Raw genomic sequence first — 12,229 nt, forward strand, 5'->3', positions numbered from 1 at the left:
GACGTTTCCTCAGATCATTTCCGAAAATCTGTTTTCAAGCAGAATCATGATTCTTCGTATAGTATTTCACATTGTGTCACAAAGCATTATTGGAAGCTTACCTGACAAGGAACAATTCGGATGGAAAGTCGTTTAACGAAAAGTGTCATACGATTTCCGATTAATTTTTTCAGTAATAACGCCAGCATAACTGTAATAAAGAATATTTATACATTTCTTCAATTACACAGTATTACTGACTTATAGGAATCCAGATCAAAGGTGGTTGTTTCAATTTAATATCAAGGGACACCATTTGGTCTACACAATATTTACACAAAGGAGTTTAACAGTGTGGCAGCGAAGCATTTCAAGCCAATAAAGGAAGTGATAGCCGGCCGGAGTAGCGGAGCGTTTTTATGCGCTGCAGTCTGGAACCGCGCCACCGCTACGGTCGCAGGTTCGAATCCTTCCTCGGGAATGGATGTGTGTGTCGTCCTTTGGTTAGTTAGGTTTAAGTTGTTCTAAGTTCTAGAGGACTGATGACCTCAGATGTTAAGTCCCATAGTGCTCAGAGCCACTTGAACCAAAGGAAGTGATATTGATAAATAACATCTCAGATACTGTTCCACTGGTTCGAGTGAATTTAGTCCATTAATGTATGTGTCAAATTATATAAAAGTTGTAATGTTGTTTCTCACTGATTTCAATACATGAAGTATACAGCAAACCGGTTGCATAAGTTTAACGTAGAAGCCCTACCCAGGTTGCGACACCACTAAGGGTATGTTATTCGGAAGGAGGTCACCTATGATGTTGGAACATATTATAAAATAAACGACTAAATGTATTTAATACATGACCACACTGAAAAGGAGAACTTCGAATGAAGGTGGCACTTAGATAAATTGCATGACGTTGAAATTGTAAATGTACATGATGAGCTTAGGAACTGAGGTCAAACAGCAGAAGGTAAATGTTACAACAGATACAGAGCAGACACTGCACTGAACGCGTGGCAACTACAGTAGTTGCTATGCCAGGTAGACATAAGGTAAAGCGCGCCCCTTGCTGAGCGCTAGTAGCATGATAAACGCTCAACTGCATGAAATACGTAACTGCTATAATGACACGTCAGGATAATTCATATTTAGATGTTTAAACAAAATGTTTGGAAGTGGTAAAAAATCGGATTTATAAAGAATTCAAAAGGAACAGAATAATTCTTATGAAAGTGACTACGACAAAAAGTATCAAATGAGTGGACTGATTAATTACAAATACATTCAGAGAATAAGGGACGTGCTTTAAGAGGACTTCTTTATCCAGGTGTTACAACAAATGAAAGGAGGGAAAATATGCTTCACACAAACCTTACACCGAGCGAGGTGGCGCAGTGGTTAGACACTGGACTCGCATTCGGAAGGACGACGGTTCAACCCCGCGTCCGGCCATCCTGATTTAGGTTTTCCGTGATTTCCCTAAATCACTCCAGGCAAATGCCGGGATGGTTCCTCTGAAAGGGCACGGCCGACTTTCTTCCCCATCCTTCCCCAATCTGATAAGACCGATGACCACGCTGTCTGGTCTCCTTCCCCAAACCAACCAACCAACCAACAAACCTTACAAAACAGAATATCATACTCAATGCCTTCTGGCGTACAAACAGTAAGCAAATAAAGAGTCCACAAAGGAAAGGGAGAAAGAACAGTTCCGAGATGGAAGTGAATGGAAAAAGAAGCAAAGTGTCATAAAGTTAGATGGCTTAAAGGCGTTGAAAGAAGAATTTGTTTAATAGCAGTAGTTATTCATTTAAAATGAGGGAATCGTTACTTGACCATAAATCTAGAAATCTAAAGTGCTTCTAAGACATCAAGATTTAACCCTTTTTTTCTCTCTATTTAGAATTGCCATTACTTCTACACTTTTTGAATTGTGCTCGACATTAATAACTGCTTTGCAAAAGGAGAACTGTGAACATAACTTTTGTTCCTTACCAAGTGTTCCTTATATCTTATGTTAATAGCCCTACCGGTTTGTCCAACATAAAACAGGGGGCAACTAACGCAAGAAACTTTGTAAAAATCTAGGCTACGTAAAGGGTAAGAAGGCGTTTTTAAATTGCACATTAATTTTTTTTCTTTTTTTGTAAACTGTTATTAGAGGGGAAAACAACTTGCAGCAAAATTTTTAAACAACAGACACTGAGTCCAGTATTATGTATTACCTAAGTAAGGTGTTTAAGTACTAAAGGGTCCGGACACCCCAAAAAAATATACGTTTTTCATATTACGTGCATTGTACTGCCACCTACTACCAGGTACACTATATCAACGATCTCAGTAGTCATTAGACATCGTGAGAGAGCTGAATGGGGCACTCCGCGGAACCCAAGAGTGTGGAGCGTGGTCAGATGATTGAATGTCACTTGTGTCATACGTCTGTACGCGAGATTTCCACACTCCTAAACATCATTGGGTCCATTTTTTCCGATGTTATAGTGAAGAGGAAACGTAAAGGGAAACGTATAGCGCAAAAGTGTACAGGCCGACCTCGTCTGTTGACTGGCAGAGACCGCCGACAGTTGAAGAGAGTCGTAATGTGTAACAGGCAGAAATCTATCCAGACCACAACATAGGAATTCCAAAACTGCATCAGGATCCACTGCAAGTACTACGGCAGTTAGGAGGTAGGCGAGAAAACTTGGTTTTCATGCTCGAGCAGCTGCTCATAAGCCACACATCACATCACATCGGTAAATGCACTTTGTGTGTAGTGACGAATCACGGTATACAATGTGGCGATCCGATGGCAGGATGTGGGTATGGCGAATGCCCTGTGAAGGTCATCTGCCAGCATGTGTAATGCCAACAGTAAAACTCGGAGGCTGTGGTGTTATGATGTGGCTGTGTTTTTCATGGAGGGGGCTTACACCCATTTCTGTTCTGCGTGGCACTAGCACGGCACAGGCCTACATTGATGTTTTAAGCACCTTCATCTCTTCCCACTGTTGAAGAGCAATTCGGGGATGGCGATTGCGTCTTTCAACACGATCGAGCACCTGTTCGTAATGCACGGCCTGTGGCGGAATGGTTACAAGACGATGACATCCCTGTAATGGACTGACCTGCACAGAGTCCTGAGCTGAATCTTATAGAACATTTTTAGGATGTTTTGTAACGCCTACTTCGGGTGAGGCATCACCGACTGACATCGATACCTCTCCTCAGAGCAGCATTCGGTGAAGCATGAGCCGCCATTCACCAAGTACCTGACTGAATGTACGCCTGCGAGAGTGGATGCTGTCATCAAGACTAAGGGTGGGCCAGAATAATATTGAATTCCAGCATTACCAATAGAGGGCGCCACGAACCTGAAAGTCATTTTCAGGATGGTGTTCAAAATGGTTCAAATGGCTTTGAACACTATTGGACACAACAGCCCCCTAGACTACTTAAACCTAACTAACCTAGGGACATCACACACATCCATGCTCAAGGCAGGATTCGAACCTGCTACCGTAGCAGCAGCGCGGTTCCGGACTGAAGTGCCTAGAAACGTTCGGCCACAGCGGCCGGCTGAGGCAGGTGTCCGGATACTTTTGAACACGTAGTGCAAGTTTTCCTTTGTCAATATCCTCATTCAGAACATTATCTTGAGTAATGATTCCTTAATTGGTTTTCGCTTCGAAAATTTTTTCCGCTAATACGGATCATAACGTTTATTACGGGCCATTGTCTTAATTAAACTAATTAATTTCTTTGATATACTTGCCGACAGTGGTGTGACTATAGCGCGTTGAATACCCATAGTGGTATCGAAACCTGGTTAAGATTTTTACATTAAACTTATGCAACCGGTGGGCTGTAAACTTCAAATATTGAAAAGTTATTTACGTTTGCTGCGGTCAGCCATGTTTAAACCTGTTAGTTCGTCCTTGTGTTTTCTTTCACTCATATTAATATTAGAAGAGCTGTGTAGAAGGATGTAGAATAATCTATAATTGTAAAACTTTATGTAGAATCTCATCCTGCTTAGGATTAATGTCGATGTGTTTTTGGGCTGAGAATGACCACTGACGAGGAAGGATGTGGAAGGATAACGCGCGTTAGAGTGCTTAGTTGGGACTGAGGAAGTCAGCAGGGACCTGCAAATATAGTGTAAAATGATCGGTGGTCTGTGCTAAAAAGCAGTTGGTAATGAGGAATCTTATGACAACAGTGGTTGAATGGATAGTAGCTTGTGACCTAATAAGTAAGTAGTTATTACAGCATTAAAGCAGGTACTAGCCACCTCTGTAGGTTCCGCTATTGAATTTGACCACGAAAGGCAACTGTACAGTGTTTTCAATAAGTTTCAAGTGTGATACGCCGTCAGAGCAGTGTTCTATGTAGTTGAGAGTTCATTACGTCGGAGCTAAGTGACATCGATCGTTGTCAAATTGTTGATACCCATATGAGGGGTGCTTCCGTAACCAGGTAGACGCTATGTGTTTGGTGTTTCAAAAGCCATCGGATCGAAGATGTGTGTCAGAAACAGGAAAAGTTGGAAACCGTCATCTGGTAGGTCATAAAGTGGACTAAAGCGTGTGTCGGTAGTGACAGACGTCATTCAATAAGATTGTGATGAAAAATAAATGGATCACAGCTTCCAACGTCACTGCAGAACCATTGTCACAGTCGTGAATCCTGTCAGTACCAAAGGACCAGAAGCAGGAAATTGCAGGGCGAGCTGGTATCCCTGCTGAGTGATGTAAATGCACATAATAGGAAAATGTGGTGCCGAAGCCATAAAACTTTGACTGCAGAGCAACGGGAGAGTGCCATTGGTTTAGATCAGTTTTGTTTCGCACTGTTTCTAACTTCTGTTCCAGTTTAAGGCCCATGAATGAGACATGGTCGGGTATTGGTGATGATTTTGAGAGCCATATGTTGTTGTTCCATGGATCCCATGGTTACTCCACAATGTCACGCATTTTACAAGGTTATGTGACCATTTAGGCTAATCAGATCCACACCTAGTTACAATGTTTGTTCCCCAATGGTGATCTTGCGTTCCTAGTCGATAGAGCCTCTGTTCATCTCGCATCTTACGGAACTAGTATTGTGAGCACGAGGATGTCGCATCTCCCCAGCCCAGATCTCAATAGTATTGCGCTTTTGTGGTTGTGGTGTGCGTACTGTAAGACCTTCGGTACACACTCCATCAGATTATTTGACTTGTGGCTCTAACGAAGTAGGCGAGTGTCAGCAATATGTCTCGTGGTCTTATCGTGGCGTGTATATCTTCTGCCGCTAGGTCAGACGATAGAAATGCCACTTGCACGCTTAGAGTAGCAGATTGACGTTGACCAACTTTAAACAGAACTTGATTAATTTTCACACACATTTATTAAAATAATAAAAAGCATATATATTACGTAACTTGATTCTGGATGCTGCTTACAATTGACAATCTGAAGTTCCCTTGGTCTTGGTACGTGACTTATTCTCACATATCTCTGATACTGGACAAAGTGTCTATGCATTTCTCTTCATGGCTATGTGCAGGAATATGGTAATCTTATTAGGCGCAGACTGAAACTTGACTATAGACTAATGCAGACTGGCTAATCGGAGGTCTGTACACTCGTTATAATACCTCGCGCGTTCAGGTCTCACTACGCGAGTGTGATCCGCGATGAGTAAAGGTTCTACGTTAGCAGCAATCTCATTGGCTGTGTTACATATTAGTACGCGGATCGGCGGCAGCAGAATTTGGTCCGTCTTTATGGCAGCGCCATCTCGTAGAGCGGAGACGGACGAGCGATGCGCCTGCGCTGTTGTGCTTAGCGGGGCGCGCTCTAGTGGGCAAGTTGTGTACGCGCTGACTACGCGGAACTATGTACACAACAGTGGTCAAGCTTGGAGAGAAGGGAGGGTGAAGGCTATCCACTTCCACCATTTTTACCTGGACTTGCTTTTATTTTGCAAGAAGAATGGTATAAAATTCCCAATACAGGGCCTGTATTCATCCATTCCGTAGCGACTCGAAGCTGTTTTAGATGCCAACGGTTATCCTGCACCGTATTACACGTGTAATGTATTGCATTTGTGATGTTCCCATATTTTTGTCCAGCCCCAGTATGTGCTGTGAGGCGAGAAGAGTATTAGGGCAAATAAAAGGTTTATATACTTTTCTCTAAGTTACAATTACCAGCCCCAATATGACCTCTCTCGTACAAATTGAGGAATAATAACTGCAGGTTACGCTGTATTCAGAAGGGAGAATGTACAATAAATGTGGTACATGATTTGTACAGCTTGGAACTGTATTTATGAGCATATTCAAAACAAGCCCAAATTTCATCGTCTTCATCCATGAAAAGCAGGTTATTCGTTGCATAAGTACATTTGTGTAATAAGGCGAAGATTAGAAGTTTTATTATCTTTGCATAATACCAGTTCCGTGTGTCTTATTGTATAGACTACCCTGTTAATCCTTTCATAGAGCGTATTTGTATGTGTACGTAACGTACGTCGAACGTCAGATCGCCGACCGCTGTGACCGAGCAGTTCTAGGCGCTTCAGTCCGGAACCACGCAGCTGCTACGGTATCAGGTTCGAATCCTGCCTCGGGCTTGTATGTGTGTGATGTCCTTACGTTAGTTAGGTGTACGTTGTTCTAAGTCTATGGGACTGATGACAGACGTTGAGTCCCATAGTGCTTAGAGCCATCGTAACCATTTTTTTAACGTCAGATCCATTAAGGGTTTTTGAAGAGAGACATTTGTCAACATAGAATATAGATTTAAGTGTGAGGAAGTCATTTCTGAAAGTATTTGTATGTAGTTTAGCCATGTATGAAAGAGAAACATAGACGATTATAGTTTGAGACAACAAGAGAATAGGAGATTTTTAAATATGGTGCTACAGAAGAATGCTGAGGATTAGATGGGTAAATCACATAACTAACGAGGATATACTGAATAGAATTGGAGAGAAAAGAGAATTATCTCACAATCTGACTAGAAGAAGGGATCGGTAGAAAGGACACGTTCTGAGACGACAAGGGATCACCATTTTGTATCGGTGGTAAGTGTGTGTCTGTGTGTGTGGGAGGGGGGGGGGGGTTATAAATCGTAGAGAGAAACCGAGGAGTGAATACAGTAACGAGGTTGTAGTAGTTATTCGGAGATGAAGAGGTTTGCACAGGATAGAGTAACATGGAGAAATACATCAAACGAATCTTTAGGCTGAAGAACATAACAACAACTACATTGAATATTTGATACATTAACTACTTGGTTAACAGTGCTGCTTCACACTTGGGATGCAAATGTGCACTATTGAAGAAGTTATGTTTTACGCTGCTAATAGGGCAGATTTCAACACTGAAAAGCCTAAAGTTGTTCATAATGTTCATAACCTTGCTTAAAATCAGTGAGTAGGAAGTATCTTTTTCAATGCAGTTACGATACATTATGACAGCTAGTGCAGTAAATTAAGGTATGCAAAAAGCAGACTGTGTTCAAGTACAGTGGCTTTACAGTAAATCTGGTTCTTTCACCATCTTTCAAAAGTGTACACATCCTTAGAGCCCTGGAACAGTTATTGGATTACAGTCTCAAAGACCCTATAACAGTAGAGTACAATGTCGCACTTTTCAGTTATCAGCATGTGAAGGTGCTTAGGACAACAGAGAATCTCGCCACGTATGGAGTGCGTGCTGCCATTCTGTTTCTTCATGCTGAGGGATTCCGCCTAATTTGATGCAGCCGTAATAATGTAATTGTCACGCACATGGAAGGTGCGTAGAACAATAGAGTATGCCATCGATTGTGAAGTACTTACCGCCATTCAGCACCTCCATGTAGAGGCATTCCGTCTGATTTCAAGTAGCCCAAATAACTTAACTGACGTGCATGATTACAAGCGCAGCAGTAGCGCAGGAACGTTGAAGCGGGACGTACAGACGTTCCCTATTGAGCGATGAGGGGAGGAAGCGACAGTTAATTGCTGCTCATGTTCAGGGAGTAGACAAGGCGGTACGAGAAACTCGTCTACGAGGGGCAATTGAGAACAAGTGAAGAGGAATGTTGTGATCAGGCACTGTCCTTCATGGCCGGCCGCGGTGGTCTCGCGGTTCTAGGCGCGCAGTCCGGAACCGTGCGACTGCTACGGTCGCAGGTTCGAATCCTGCCTCGGGCATGGATGTGTGTGATGTCCTTAGGTTAGTTAGGTTTAAGTAGTTCTAAGTTCTAGGGGACTGATAACCACAGCAGTTGAGTCCCATAGTGCTCAGAGCCATTTTTGAACTGTCCTTCATGACAATTCTCGTCTGCGTACTGCAACAGCAGCGAAGATGCTAGTGAAGCGTGTTCGATGGGAAGTGTTTGATCACTACCCGCAGTGCCACATACGGCTCCCTTTGATTTTCATCTTTTTACTCACTCGAAGCACTGGCTACAAGGTCAGCATTTTTCCACAGACAATGAATCGCATACCACTGTAAAAAGTAGGCGGAGAGCACAGTCATTCTGTGATGAAGGTATTGGATAATTGCTACACGCTGCGACAGATGTCTAAGACAGAGTGGCGACTGCGAAAAGAAGCAGCTGCCATGTGTAGCTAAATGCTGCAAATAGAACATTCTGATTTTAAATTTGATTTTACATTTTTTCAGACGATTGACAATTAAAAAATAGGCCCCATATTTTTAACAAGTTCATGCAAGAATATACTTTCAATGCTTACTCGTTTTTTGATTTGTTATTTAAAACAATGATTCTGATTCCTCAATTTTAATGCATGAAGAAAACACTCATATTTTCTCATGCTTAACGTTTTCCAATACACATCTTTTACAACATTTCAAAATTACGAAATGTTAAGGTCGCTGGTTTCACAGCAAGAAACGACTCCTGTTTGTGTGCACTGCACTGTGACTAACTGTGCTGACATCGGAGAAGAATACGCAGGTAGGAAAGGAAGTTCTTTCTTTAGTAATGGCTATGTCACTGTGTTTCCGGATACTGATTGCCTTTAATGTTAACTTTGATCGCAGGTTAGACACATTGGAACTGTTTCATTCAGAAGCAGGTTAGTTACTATGTTAAAACTGAAGAAGCTGGCCGGCGTTTTCTTTCTTCACTGCAAGAAATTCTTATTTATTAGGCAACCGCCTATCAAATCAACAGTTCAATCAAATGCGCTGTACTAACTGCCTACGTAGTTTTAATTACATCTGCAAATAGTTAATGAACAAACTTCCTGGCAGATTAAAATTGTGTGCCGAACCGAGACTCGAATTCGGGACCTTTGCCTTTTGCGGGCAAGTGCTCTACCATCTGAGCTACCCAAGCACGACTCTTCCCCCTCCTCACAGCTTTACTTCTGCCAGTACCTCGTCTCCTACCTTCCAAACTTTACGGAAGCTCTCCTGCGAACCTTGCAGAACTAGCACTCCTGAAAGAAAGGATATTGCGGAGACATGGCTTAGCCACAGCCTGGGGGATGTTTCGAGAATGAGTCTCGGTCGGGCACACAGTTTTAATCTGCCAGGAAGATTCATATTAGCGTACACCCCGCTACACAGCGAAAATCTCATTCAGTTAATGAACCGTTAGAAGTGAGGTTCTCAAACTTGTCATTTAAGTGATAACACGACGTTCCAAGGACAGAGGTCGTTGTTTGTTGTCAGTGACACACTACATTGCATATCACAAATACCCGTTAAGGAGAGAGGTAGCAGGGCCTTTAAATATTCTATAGTCCCAGAGCGACTTTTGTTTTAAGAATAAGCTGACTGTTCTAGTGACAACGATTCGAAAACTTTTCAGGCTGTACTAAACAGTCATAGGGTGCACCAATAAACCCAGAGAAATTAGTTTCAATACTGGAAGCTCTTAAATATGCCGGTCGATAAAGTGCAGACCCTGTTGCTGTATTATCGGACTCACGTTCAATCTTGACATTAAAAAAGAATCACTCTAAATAAATATAAAACCATCCTTCCGTGAACGACAGTTTAAGGACAGCGCGAGAAAAATGACGTAAGGCGGTTATGGAGACAAAGGCAGGATTCCGGGTAACGGAAAAACAAACCATTTAATCAAACATGCCGCTTTCCAGGGGTCTCGGTACTGCATCGAAATACCGTCTCTTGATTGTACGCTCCATGTAGAAAAGGAAATAAAAGCAATATGGTCTTTTTATGGGCAAACTTTCAAAGGAAATCACTACAGACGTGTTCGTCCGAATATTCCTCTTCAGTAATGGTTGTTGTTGTTGTGGTCTTCAGTCCTGAGACTGGTTTGATGCAGCTCTCCATGCTACTCTATCCTGTGCAAGCTTCTTCATCTCCCAGTACTTACTGCAACCTACATCCTTCTGAATCTGCTTAGTGTATTCATCTCTTGGTCTCCCTCTACGATTTTTACCCTCCACGCTGCCCTCCAATGCCAAATTTGTGATCCCTTGATGCCTCAAAAGACGTCCTACCAACCGGTCCCTTCTTCTTGTCAAGTTATGCCACAAACTCCTCTTCTCCCCAATTCTATTCAATACCTCCTCATTAGTTATGTGATCTACCCATCTAATCTTCATCAATCTTCTGTAGCATCACATTTCGAAAGCTTCTATTCTCTTCTTGTCCAAACTATTTAACGTCCATGTTTCACTTCCATACATGGCTACACTCCATACATCTACTTTCAGAAACGACTTCCTGACATTTAAATCTATACTCGATGATAACAAATTTCTCTTCTTCAGAAAAGCTTTCCTTGCCATTCGCAGTCTCCATTTTATATCCTCCCTACTTCGACCATCATCAATTATTTTACTCCCTAAATAGTAAAACTCTTTTACTACTTTAAGTGTCTCATTTCCTAATCTAATTCCCTCAGCATCACCCGATTTAATTCCACTACATTCCATTATCCTCGTCATGCTTTTGTTGATGTCCGTCTTACATCCTCCTTTCAAGACACTGTACATTCCGTTCAACTGCTGTTCCAAGTCCTTTGCTGTCTCTGACAGAATTACAATGTCATCGGCGAACCCCAAAGTTTTTGTTTCTTCTCCATGAATTTTAATACCTACTCCGAATTTTTCTTTTGTTTTCTTTACTGCTTGCTCAATATACAGATTGAACAACATCGGGGAGCGGCTATAACCCTGTCTCAATCCCTTCCCAACCACTGCTTCGTTTTCATGCCCCTCGACTCTTATAACCGCCATCTGGTTTCTGTACAAATTGTAAATAGCCTTTCGCTCCCTGCATTTTACCCCTGCCACCTTCAGAATTTGAAAGAGAGTATTCCAGTTAACATTGTCAAAAGCTTTCTCTAAGTCTACAAATGCTAGAAACGTATGTTTGCCTTTTCTTAATCTTTATTCTAAGATAAGTCGTAAGGTTAATATTGCCTCACGTGTTCCAACATTTCTGCGGAATCCAAACTGATCTTCCCCGAGGTCCGCTTCTACCAGTTTTTCCATTCGTCTGTAAAGAATTTGCGTTAGTATTTTGCAGCTGTGACTTATTAAACTGATAGTTCGGTAATTTTCACATCTGTCAACATGTGCTTTCTTTGGCATTGGTATTATTATATTGTTCTTGAAGTCTGAGGGTATTTCGCCTGTCTCATACATCTTGCTCACCAGATGGTAGAGTTTTGCCATGAGTGGCTCTCCGAGGATGTCAGTAGCACTAATGAAATGTTGTCTACTCCCGGGGCCTTGTTTCGACTCAGGTCTTTCAGTGCTCTGTCAAACTCTTCACGCAGTATCTTACCTCCCATTTCGTCTTCATCTACATCCTCTTCCATTTTCATAATATTGTCCTCATGTACATCGCCCTTGTATAAACCCTCTATATACTACTTCCACCTTTCTGCCTTCCCTTCTTTGCTTAGAACTGGGTTTCCATCTGAGCGCTTGATATTCATACAAGTGGTTCTCTTCTCTCGAAAGGTCTCTTTAATTTTCCTGTAGGCAGTTTCTATCATACCCCTAGTGAGATAAGCCTCTACATCCTTACATTTGTCCTCTAGCCATCCCTGCTTAGTCATTTAGCACTTCCTGGTGATCTCATTTTTGAGACGTTTGTATTCGTTTTTGCCTGCTTCATTTACCTCATTTTTATATTTTCTCCTTTCATCAATTAAATTCAATTCTTCTGTTACCCAAGGATTTCTACTAGCCGTCGTCTTTTTACCTACTTGATCGTCTGCTGCCTTCACTACTTCATCCCTCAGAGCTACCCATTC

This window comes from Schistocerca americana, chromosome 7 (assembly GCF_021461395.2).
Source record: "Schistocerca americana isolate TAMUIC-IGC-003095 chromosome 7, iqSchAmer2.1, whole genome shotgun sequence".
In the NCBI taxonomy this organism is placed as follows: domain Eukaryota; kingdom Metazoa; phylum Arthropoda; class Insecta; order Orthoptera; family Acrididae; genus Schistocerca; species Schistocerca americana.